Source organism: Coptis chinensis, chromosome 3, assembly GCF_015680905.1.
Source record: "Coptis chinensis isolate HL-2020 chromosome 3, ASM1568090v1, whole genome shotgun sequence".
NCBI lineage: Eukaryota > Viridiplantae > Streptophyta > Magnoliopsida > Ranunculales > Ranunculaceae > Coptis > Coptis chinensis.
In genome coordinates, this window is record NC_141458.1 from 101,517,510 (window position 1) to 101,529,839 (window position 12,330).

Consider the following 12,330-nt stretch of genomic DNA (forward strand, 5'->3'; position numbering starts at 1 on the left):
AATATTTAGTACCGTCTCCTATACCAATCTTTGAAGTAATTTAATGCTGCTAAAATATTGCCAGAATCACTGGAGGACAAATATTTGAAACCACATGAATAGACTATTAGCCTACAGCGTCAGCTTTTGGACCCGTATGACGGACACTATTACATGTGCACCCACACCCACACCACACCCACACCCACACCCACACCCACACCCACGCACATACAACATATACAGTGAATGCGTGAAATCACATTTGGACATAATTTTCATTAGATTTATGGGAGCTTGGGAAGCTGGAACTGAGTATAAAGTCATATTATCTAATACCCTTTATTATTGGATGATTGTTTCAGTAAATCACATTGCGCAGCACTTGTACAAATAGACAGTGACAGGCAGCTAGCCCAAAAGGCCGGTTACCAAAGATGATGATTAGGGCAAATTTACAAATAACCATATGCATTGCCTAGATTACAAAATGATTCTCATTCCTCTGAAGTTTCACAGTAACTGTTGAAGCACATCTAAGAACTATTCACTGACACACTGTAACACTGATCTACTTAAACATCACAGATTTTACCATCAGAAATTCTTCTTTCGATCACCTCTTCAAGATCATTATGTAAATATATTCATTGTTCATCAAGGTCCAAGGGCCTGAAATGTTTCCTATCGATTAAATATGTACCAATAGCAAGCCGAACTGCCCATACATCTTTAGGCTTTCTTGCAACGATTCTGCACGAAATAAGTAACTGCATTAATATTTACAATGCACGGACAAAACACTCAAGCTCTAAGTTCAATCCAACTTGGGATAGCGTGACATGCGCACACACATGTAGGAGCAAATTAAAAGTAAGGCTTAATAGAGCTTGAAATAATTAGATGAGTTTACACTACTTACCTTCCTACATCACCTGTCTTGACTAAGTCTGTGTTAACTCTGAGACACGGTACTGAAGCAGCTATTTTAATGGTTTTTGGAGCATCAACCACTATGATTGCAGACCCTATCTTTAGTGTTGAATTTTGGTCTGCAGATAACTCTGATGAATCATTTGTTTGTTCACATTTTGTGATAATAAAAGACTTTTGGAATCCACGATTAGAGACTGAATTGGTTGGAAACTTTGAGGATGGAAGTGTAACATTTGAACCTGAGTTAGTACTTGTAGGAGTGTGGCAGGATATGTAAAATCCAATAGCGTCATAATAAATCAGAAAGAGAAAATGAGTAATCGAATGACAATCTAAGCTAATTTCCATTCATACACACCCTAAAGACCAATTACGGGATTAACTATGGCTTTGACTATTCCACCATTTCAAAGTCTTCAGAGGGTATGAGCATGACAATTAATGTAATGAAACTTCCTAGCCTAAGCAATTTGAAAAGCAAGGTATATGACAATCAAGACATCTATTCATGTATGAAATAGTGTAAGATATTTACTTCTCACCAAAATGAACGACGCCATCACACCAAATATAATTGCAGTATCCACAAACTCTGAAGTGGGAAAGTACAGCTGCAACCCAGAGTACATATAAAATGGTAAACTGCCACATGTCCAGACGCCATGGCCCCTGTCTCTTTTTCAACAAATCTACTTTGCTCAACTACTTTCCCACTGATTGTTGTCACTGGAACTTAAGAAATATAGTGGGAGTTAAAAGTAGTGTAAACAAATACAAAAAATGTACATCAGTTGTGCAATCAATATATTAGCATTATCCCATTTACTACTGCGTGGTACCTAGATACCATAGAAACATACTAACAGACATAAAAAAACATATAAGTGAGGTTTTATTGATTGGAATAGAAGAGGTGTTTTCGGACCAACACAATTCAATCAAACACAACAACAATTTTGTGAGTCGTCCTTATCAAATTAGAGGGTGCATTCTTGTGAGACCTATGCATTAAGTTCTGATTATGAACTGCCTTGCTCATACCTTAAGGTTTATATAAACTTCCAATTCCCCCATTCATAACTCTTCCTATCAGAGATGAGATGAAACTAATACTGATCATAGAATGGAAATCAAAACTCATTTGAGTGCCCAAAGATGTCATTTGTGATCTACCATATGCATACCTAGCTTAGTTATGCTGCTTTGCTCATTTGTGTAGCGTCGAATACATAGAGTCAAGTTTGTTGTACTTCTAAGTTGTCACCGTGCACTTTTGTTAACCCATGAAAGACTTTACTGAACACATACAGAATTAACAACATTCATTCCGCAATGCCTCTGAAAAAACCATCAATGTGAATCAATAAATGAGCCTATCAAATCATGTTTGAAATGTTAAACGAGAATGATAAAGGCTTTCCAATGACATAGGTCAATATACTAAGAAGACCTGTGCGGAGAGCTTTTTAGCTTATGTTGAAATTAAGGAACCGAATAGAGAATGGTTTAAGCCTAGTAACCATTTTTGTTTTGTTGTTGAGAGAGGCGAGAGAATGAATTGACAAAGAGTTGTTTTGTTTAAAATTTCAACCTTTTTATTGTTTATAAAGCTAGGAAATAGGTTGTATCATACCTGAGAAAAATCGAGACAGAGTAGAGCAATGGCAACCTGCACTCCAACTAGTTTCTATAGACCTTTTCTTCTTTAATTTTCTTGAGAAAGAAAAAAAAGAAATATAATCAAATTAGGCAAAAATATTCAAATGAGATGCAATTAAACAATTGTGGTCAGAGCCTATCTCAACGTTATATAAAGCATAACCAATCTGACATTTAGCAAGTTTGAGAGAAAGCTCCTAGGATGTATCTACATACACTTCCTGTTGTAGTTAACAAAAGATGCCCAAGGCATGTTATATAAATTTCTCCCACTCAATATCTGACACCCAGAGTACATGACATAAGCTCCATTTTTTTTTTTTTTTTTGGAAAACCCAAGTCACTCAATTAGATAATGAGCTACAACAAATCCCAATAATCTAAGGAATGAAGTGAAAATCACAATAAAGAAAATTTCATAAAAAAAAGGGAATCATAAACCAAAGATCAAAAACTTGCACAGCCCCATGCCCCCATATACTAAAATCAGCTCATTAGTTAACATTATTGAGGATTGAAGAAAAAGTTTTAATTAGAAGACAACCTTGTATATTTTAGAAAATGAGCTCAACCTAAGCTAGAAATAAAAGTCTTTTGATGGATTTGAAGATTTCTGGATCGATTGAGACATAGCACAAATAATACATCGAAATAGGTTTGAAGAGGCAGTGCAAAATTAATATGTAGAAGTTGGATACTCATGAAGACTTATTTTTTATGCAGCCATATCCTCATTTCCAAATTTGAATTAGAATTTGGAAAAAAAAAATTATACAACAACATGTAAAAGGTAGAATACATAGAATTCAAATTTCTAAATGAAATATTTCAACAGTATTGAAGTGATATCATGCTCAATGACAAAGACAAAGAGTACCTATTCAAGAAGATTCCAAAACAAACTCAATCAGATTCCAACGCTTGAACTTTCTGTAACTGAAATAATCCTCAACATCGCTTCTTTTTCCTGAAATTAGCAAAGACAAAGTGATATTCAGATTCAAAATAGTCTCGATTTACAACTTATATATCTTGTGAATTTTAACATAAAGGAGGAAATGTGATTCAAAGAAAACTAACCTCGGGGACGATTTAATAGAATCAAGAAGGGATAATGATTTCGCCAATATAATCTCTCTTTCCAATTTCCTCATATCTCTGGTTTCCCGCCCCTTTTTTTTTGTTGATTAATTTTGGGTTCTCGCTTGGTTTTTTTTTTGAGGTTTTCTCTCTTATTGTGTTAAACCCCAAAACAAATTTTCAGGTCCTTCTTCTTCTTTAGAGATTTGAGAGATGTTGCCGCTTTTTGTGAGAGAGTTTGTGGTTTGACGACCATATCACACATATAGTTCCAATTGCAACGTTGATATAAATAGAGTGCCCAATTAATGGTAGCTTAGGCAAGGTTAAGAGTCGGAGAACAAACATCAATGCAAGTTAAAATTTCTATTGATTCTCAATGATATAAATGCCTGCCAAGCAAGGTCCTTCAGAAGAACAAAGGATAACAATTACCATTCTAAGGTCTAAGTGATGATAAAAACATCATGCATGTCTACAGGTTCATAGTTAGTATACTCTAGCCACGCTACAAAAGTAGAAGCCTCCTTTGGCTTGTTGCATCCTCGACAATGCAATTGTGCAACACAACTAACATGTGAACTAAGCTGAACATTTTTCTGCATTTAGGCCCATCGACATATTTTTGAAATATAAAACTCAGTTCTTGAAACTTTCTTTTAAATTGAATAAATTCCTGTTATCCATCTATTCTTCATTATTAGTAATGCTATCTACTGGTCTAGAAAACCTCAATTGGGAAACAATTGGGTTGTGAAACCTCGAGCAAAATGTTATTCTAAATCTCATTTCAGGTATGACATCTCCTAGATTACTTAATGGAGACCCCTAACCAATTTTTCTAAATGCTAAAAATTTGACTATGATTAAGTAGCAAAGACTTTGATATCCATATTAAATAAAAGAGAGATGTGAAGATCAGAAAAGATTAAACACATCAACTCCCTTAATTTAAAAAAAAAAAATTGTAGACTAATAAACTTGAAATTACATCCCTAATCACTCAATGCAAGGGATGTAAATTTAGAAGAAAATCTTATAGGTCGAGTCAATTCATTCTATGTTGCAATTATAGACGACTGAAAGAGTAAGGTAACATAAAAATTATAGATAATAACTATTTCTACCACACCTTGTATATTAGTTTATGCACTTGTTCACATCCTGGCCTATGGTGCTGATAATGACAAATTTATGTTAAACTAACTATCTATGCGTAAACACAAATAATCAATTAACTAAATAAGTACTTAGATCAATATTTCTACTCTCAAATAATGAAGTAATATAAATAGTACGAATTCGTTCCACTCTTAAACTATCAAGACATAAATGGAATTCAACTAATCAACACAAAAGAAATAATGGTGAGAGTAATATTGTGTTGTGAGATTTATACTCTACGATTATACTATCAATTGATTTTATACTAATATTAACTAACATAATTAAATATAGATGAATCAAATATGGAGAAAGCTAGAGAGAGATTGAAATCCACTTTTAATTTCTTAACATTGTAGCATAGATTTGTATAGAAAACCCTAGTCTAGATATTCTCACACAAAGTTAAAATATAAAGACTAGACCTTTAATGATCCCTAATTACTTTATACTATATCTAGTCATAAACTAATTAGCATGAGAGAAAGCTTGTTCTCATTCTCATGGCAAACTAACTATTATCTAGTTTAGGTTAAACTCTTCTTATCTCTAAGTCAAGAAAAACCTAAACTTAAAACCCTAACAACAAATCAATACTAACAAATCAAGTCCTCTCAAAGCTTCATTCAAACTCCCATTAACTCCTTCTAATGGGAGTTTAGCTTTGATTCATGGGACTATCATGAACAAAAGAATGAAAGGAAGACATAATGTAAAGAAGAAGCAATTGAATTGAATAAACTAAAGCTTTTATTAATAGGTTCTAATGGAGGCTACAAACTAAACTCATAAACTAAAACTAAAAAGGAGAGAGAGAAAACCCTAATTTTAAAACTAAACTAAATAGGGGAGTAGCCAAGTTTTGTTTAGCCTTAAACCTCTTTATATATGAGAGGGTTAGGTTTACAACTTCGTGCATGGGCTTTGGAGCCATGTTTTGGGCTATGAAATCAAGCCCAAAACCTAATTACATATGTCCAAAAAGGGTTTCTCTGCGCAAAACTACTTCAATACCCTTTTCGTCCACTTTTACTACTCTGATTGGGTCAGGTCTTAGACCATTTAAAATATCTTTCCGAGCCAGTCGTTTTGACATATAATAGGCCCAATTCTGAGGTCTGAGTCCAAAGATACGGCCTGCGAAAGTTCTATTGACTTTTCTGCTCTTTTTCTACCTGCATTGACTTTGACTTTTCAGCTTTGACTAGGCTTTAAAAATGTTTTTTCTCCTTGAAACTTGGGCTTTAACCATATAACTTCTTACCAACCAACCTTTGCTCTTTTCTCTTGTAAAAGTGACATATTTTTTTCACATATTTGACTCCAAGACCTGAAATACACAAAAACATGTAATCAGTACTAACTCTTATTTATTATACACATAATTGGTCTAAATGTAATATTATTAAAGGGTTAAAACTATAGTTTCGGGCTCTTATCAGGTGCATTCTGGCCTAAAGCTTGCCACACCTTGTTTATACACATTTCCCTTTGTCCCAACCCCGTAGAACATTTTCTTTTTCATTTTTTCAACAATTGAATGGTTCATCCTACAATTAATAATAATAATATAATGATATGGTTCATTCAAAGTCCACAGCGGGTTGCTTTGGGCCACAATTAAGAAATACCTAAACTACATTACAAAGTTGCTCCTATAAATTCCCTAACGGCCTCTTCTTAAGCCTTCAAACACAACAAATCTATGTTCTCATCATTCTTATTCAGTCATCAATTCGAATAATGAAGTGGACCCATGAAGTTATGGAGTATAGTAATACCGATAACTTCTTAGTTTATTTTTTTATGTAATGGATGTATCTTTGGTGAATCTGGGTTAGTTCTACTTGTGCACAATGCACTACATACCTCTTTTAAGTGTATGAGTGTATCTGCATGTGTAAATGTGAACAGAGCCAGTTTCTAATGCAAACTTTAAGAACAAAGTTTCCTCACAAACTTCAAAAATTCACAAAGAATTCTCTCTGATGGACTCGATCTTCGTGAATAACACAGTTCATTCACAAAATGTCAGAAGAAATTCAGACTTGCATGTTTGTTAGAAAATAACAATTAATACCGTGACCGTTAATAAGACGTATACTACAAATTTTCTAAAGTTAAGTACCTTAAGTTTAGACCATTAAACCTTGTACTCATTGACACGAATCCACGTTGTAGACGACCACTGATTGCCCTTGATCACAGGGCATCCACCTGTAGTATAGTCATAACAGAAATGTAGGTACATAGTACATAATTAGGAAGGAAGAAACTCATTTCACAACATGATTGAAAACTTGAAGATTGCACATACCATAAACGTAGGGAGACAATTATTCTAAATTATACTTGAAGGACATAAACTACGATGGATGATGAGCTTCCACTTCAAAGAAGCAGTCCTAAGAGAAAATTCTTAAATCTTTTATTCACAATTGAACAAAAAAACTTACCAATGCAAACTTGATGTATCTAGAGTAGAATCAGGCCAATTGCTCTAGAACAGCAAAGCATCTCTCATCTTTGGCTTAACAAAAAGACCACATCAGATAATTCGTTCCACTAAGGAACAAAATTGAAGCATAATGAAGTATATACAAATGTGATCACACCAATACCAGGACCTACACAGCCAGTGTGATATAATCATCTACCACACTTGACAATAAATGAAGCAAAGAGCTCCCATTTGTTTCTAATATAAAAATTAGTTATAGATTAGAAAAATAGTTAATGTGGAAAAGCTGACCTTCAAAGCAGACCTTCATCCCATTCAAGGCCAAGCCAAGAAAGATCTTGTAGCACTACATTATCAAATTCGGTAATAAAGAAGAGAGTCCCTGCATATATTTATAATGATCCATCAACAGGCTATAATGACAGATTATTGGCCCTATAAAACTTTATGACTGGTATATCCTAAAACAGGCATACTGTTGAGCATTCACATATATTAAGCACTCTTATCTCATGTTTCGACAATTATTAGGGAGTCGATCAAACTCAACGCAATGTCTATGGGTATCAAGATTGTGTACCTGGCAAATAACTAATATAACAGTAAAAGAAGCAAAAGAAACATCCACTAATTAAACAACTATATATAAACCCCTCGTCAAAACTCACCTTATATAAGACAACGTTTCGAAGTTTGCTTTACATTCAACTATATATACACACCAGTACTTACAATTTTCCGTTGGCCAGAAACAGTAAATGGTTACTCTTTCCATGTTCAACTATAACATTAACTTAAAGCCGAATACATGCATCATATGAAAAAAAAATCATACCGAATCATGAATTTAACCTCTACCCTTTAAATCACTACATAGACAAAAACAAAATAATCCAAACTCCTCCTCATTGAAAGAAACCAAAAGTTTTGGGGAACCAATTCCTAATAAAAAGAAACCAAAAGTCTAATAAATTAGCTAGAGAAGGGTAAGAAATAATGTAATAATTATTCTTAGTAGAGCATATTTTGGCGGATTGATGTAGAGAAATCAGACTAAGCAATACCATTGAGTTCAGTCAAATATTAATATTTGACAAAAGCATTATTCGTAGATAGACTTAGTTCACTAAAAGCATTAATCGAATAATAGCAAAGGATCTATTGATAGCCATGTGTGACCTTGGATCTTAACATTAACAAAAAAAAGACAGTAAGCATTAGCAGCTCCTGGTAAGATGACTGATTGTAGAGGAGGTAAAACACCCCAAACAAAATCACCCACATATACAATGTCAACGAATTTCCAGAAGCTTGGATTGCTCTGTGATATCCTTCAACCCATTGAGACCCCTCAACAAACACATCCACCAGAAACAGATACAACAATGAAACTATACTAATTCAACCATATAAATTCATCCCATTCAGTTCCAGTTTATCACACAAATAGATTAGGTGTTGGGGGATATTTTGAGTTGTAAGATCAAGGTAAACCTATAGTCCCAAAAGTTGAGGGTCAGCTTTGTGAAGCATTTTTGCAAAATGCCGTAGTGACAAAAAAGAACTCGAAAATATAGTGAGGTCAAAACAATTCTATATTGAGAAAAAAAAATATCATTCTAGTGACAAAGAAAATCTATGTTTATGAAGAAGCTATACCTGCTAAATACATGTATAAACATTACAATACCATATATGTGAAAATTATTGGAACTACATAACGGAAACAACTTAATGCTTAAAGTAAAACAATTATTGACTATTTGTCCTTTAGGGTATACTTTCCCTTTTCATAATTAGTATAACAATTTCTCTTTGTCTTCCCCTTTGCCTACCATCAGATAATGATGATCTAATCTAAGCATAAACAAACTTTTAGGCTAAACAGTCTTGTTCACATAATGGACAACCTTAAGGACATTTTTCCATTGAATTTCTTTTAATAGTACATACCATGTGTGCCCATCACAGAGAATGGATAACTTGCATTGCCAGGGAAGTACCTATTCGGCCACTGATAAGAGCCCAAAACTGTAGTTTTAACCTTGTAACAGTCATACTTTTAGACCAATTATGTGAGTAATAATTAAGAGTTAATACTGATTGCGTGTTTTTATGCATTTCAGGCTTCAAAGTCCATTATGGGCAGAAATGTGTCACTTTAGCGAGATAAATGAGCAAAGGTCGATTGCTAAGGAGTTCTGTGATTAAAGGCCAAGATTCAAGAAGACAAATCCTTTCTAAAAGCCCGGTCAAAAGCTGAAAAGTCGACGCGGGCAGAAACAGCACACAAAGTCAGCAGAACTTCCGAAGGCCGTATCTTTGGACTCAGACCTCGAAATTGGGCTTACCTTATGTCAAAACGACTGGCTCGAAAAGAGCTTTCCAATGGTCTAAGCCTTGACCCAATCAGAGGAGCATAAGTGGACGAAAAGTCTGTTGAAGCCAACTGCAACTGAAGAGGCCTTTTTGGACTGAAAGAATTGGGTTTTGGGCCTGATTCTTTGGCCCAAAATATGGCTCCAAGCCCATGCACGATTTTTGGATCTAAAAGTATAAAAACAAAAGCTTAGCTCTTTGTTAATGGTAGATAGTTAGGTTAGAAAATAAATTAGGTTAGGATAAGAAAAGTAGCCATTAAACCTTAGTTCTAGATCTAATTTTAAATTAATTAATTAGTTTTTATTCTTGCCTTAAATTCAGTATTGAATCATTGTTTTATTATTCATTAGATTAATAAAATAGTGTTCTTGATAATATAGTTTCATTTTCATTTCTTGTTTTAGATTAAACCTTTAAAATATTGTATTCATTTGATTAGATTAATAAAATAGTTTAATATTATTCAATTCGCTTTATGTTAATTACATTTATAGATCTAGTTTAAATTCTTGTTAATATCATTCTTAATTATTAATTAGATTTTAATTATTGTTTAATTTAGATTAGTAAATTTCAATTCTTTATAGTATGTTTAGTTTTAATTTAATCGAAATGATCAGTAATGATTCTCGGCTAAACATCCATTAGAGGGGTTGAGAAGCCTTGATGAAAGCTTGATTCGATTATATAAGAGTCGTCGTAATTTCCTTTCCACTCTAGAAATGATTAGTTCACCATAAGAATGGGTGTAATCGTTCACATGCTAGTTATGAATTGGTAGAAATGCCATGTGTAATTAGGGATTAGGAGTAACCAGTTTGTTCGAAGCGATTCAATTCGGATCGGATTTTGACGATTAAATCGATAGCAAGTTAAGTTGAGTTAAGGTGGAATCAATCCCCCCTAATTCCTTATCATAGAATCGACGTAGTATTTCCATAGCTGTTTAAATAGTCGACTAGTTGCATCTTGTGGGTAGTTGCATCGTAGTCTAGTATCATTTCGTAAATCCCTCATTAGACTTAAGACCGATTAATTAGACTAGAAAACATTCCATGCTAAAGAACTAGGAGTGGAACGAATCATCTACTCCACTATATCTCATAGGATTGAGAGTAGAAAATCTTTGATAAACATAGGCACGTAATTAAGTTTTAGTTTACTTACGTTTTGAGTTTCATCGTTCATTTCGTAGGTAAACTGTCTTTTTATGTTTTATCAAATGGCGCCGCTGCCATCTTAGTAACCTTTAGCATTGTTTTCATAGTATAATTAGTCATTTTTAAGTCCCATTAAACCCACCCACCCTTGTTTGATTCATCTTGTGGTTGTCCGTTTCAGCATTGAAAAGTTCCACGAAAAATTACACTGAGCACAACCTGCGCCCAAACGCCTGGAACCTTAAGCGCGACCCGCGTCCAAACCGAACGCGACTCGCCCTAAAACACTGTAACTTGAAGTTACGACGCAAGCACCGCGCTTACTAAGTGATGCGACCGACCGAGCTGAATTTTGCCGGATTTCCACAGGTTTGATTCGAACTTCGAGTTTTTAAGTTTTTCAGTGTTCTAACTTGTTATATACACTGAACACGCGTAAACAAGACGCTATTCATAAGCGAAGCAAGGACGCAATTAGGTATTCCTTTCTTCAACACCTCGCTGATCTCCTGTTAGAGGTTTATACTAGTATATCAGGATTGTTTGGAGTGTTGACGTTTTTAGCTAAGTTTGGTCTTAGCCTTGTATGCGATTAAGGTCTGGTCGAACTAAAACACCGAACGTAATTACACGACAACGTCAACAAACAAGTCTATCTAGTATACCACCCACTACACCTCTAGCTACTATTTCACACACACCACCTGATATAATGCCTGAAGAAGGAGAGACTCCTCTCTCTGACTTCTACAAAGCCTTGAGCGATAGCCCCAAATCTTGCATCGTTCTAGCAGACCCAGTGGGGGATTTTCGAATCCCCCTAAATATTTTTAATTTGTTACCCGTTTTTCATGGTTTAGACCATGAGAAACCTTATCAGCACATGCGTAGGATTGAACAAGTCCTAACAACATTCCACCATCCTACGGTTGGTGCGGAACAAATTAAACTAAGGGTATTCCCTTTCACCTTAGCCGATAAGGCGGCGTCTTGGTTAAGCGCCCCTAATTACGTGGACTCGTGGGCTAAACTTGTTCATTTGTTTATGGAACATTTTACCCACCCCTAAAGACGGATGAGATGCTTTCCAAGATTCATTTCTTTTCGACAAAATCCTCATGAATCATTTTAGGAGGCTTGGAATCGTTTCACCGATCTCCTTATAGAGTGTCCACATCATAACTTAGCGAAAGACACGTTAGTTCGTGCCTTTTTTCAAAGGACTTCTACACCACCATAAAGAAGTCCTTGACATAATGAATGGGGGTAGTTTCTTAAGTAAAGGAGCACCGGAGGCTTATAAATTTATAGAGGATCAAACAAAGCTTAAATAACAATCGGGGGGTAGTAGTGACGATATCCACCGCTCCGCTAGTTCTTCTAATACAGATTAAGGCCGCCCGGTATGTTTGAAATTAAACACGATCCCGAAGCTTAAAACTCTAATTGAATCACTTTCACTAAAAAGGTATAGGCCATTTCTGTTCAACAAAAGCCTATCCCCGTCAT

General features: G+C 34.7%; 1 long non-coding RNA gene and 1 pseudogene across 5 annotated transcripts; both read right to left on the bottom strand.

Moving 5' to 3' along the window:
* Positions 1-299: 299 nt before the first annotated feature.
* LOC147512231 (uncharacterized) lies at positions 300-4,174 on the bottom strand. 5 transcript variants are annotated; one of them, XR_015214847.1, is made up of 6 exons: positions 3,655-4,167; positions 3,452-3,541; positions 2,549-2,628; positions 2,100-2,253; positions 902-1,641; positions 300-732 (listed from the first exon to the last, which is right to left on the bottom strand). It is a non-coding gene; the product is annotated as an uncharacterized LOC147512231 (long non-coding RNA). The 5 variants fall into 5 exon arrangements; XR_015214846.1 differs by having other exon boundaries at positions 902-1,647; XR_015214844.1 differs by having other exon boundaries at positions 902-2,253; positions 3,655-4,174.
* Positions 4,175-11,911: 7,737 nt separating this feature from the next.
* On the bottom strand, positions 11,912-12,006 carry LOC147512232 (small nucleolar RNA R71; annotated as a pseudogene).
* Positions 12,007-12,330: the final 324 nt, after the last annotated feature.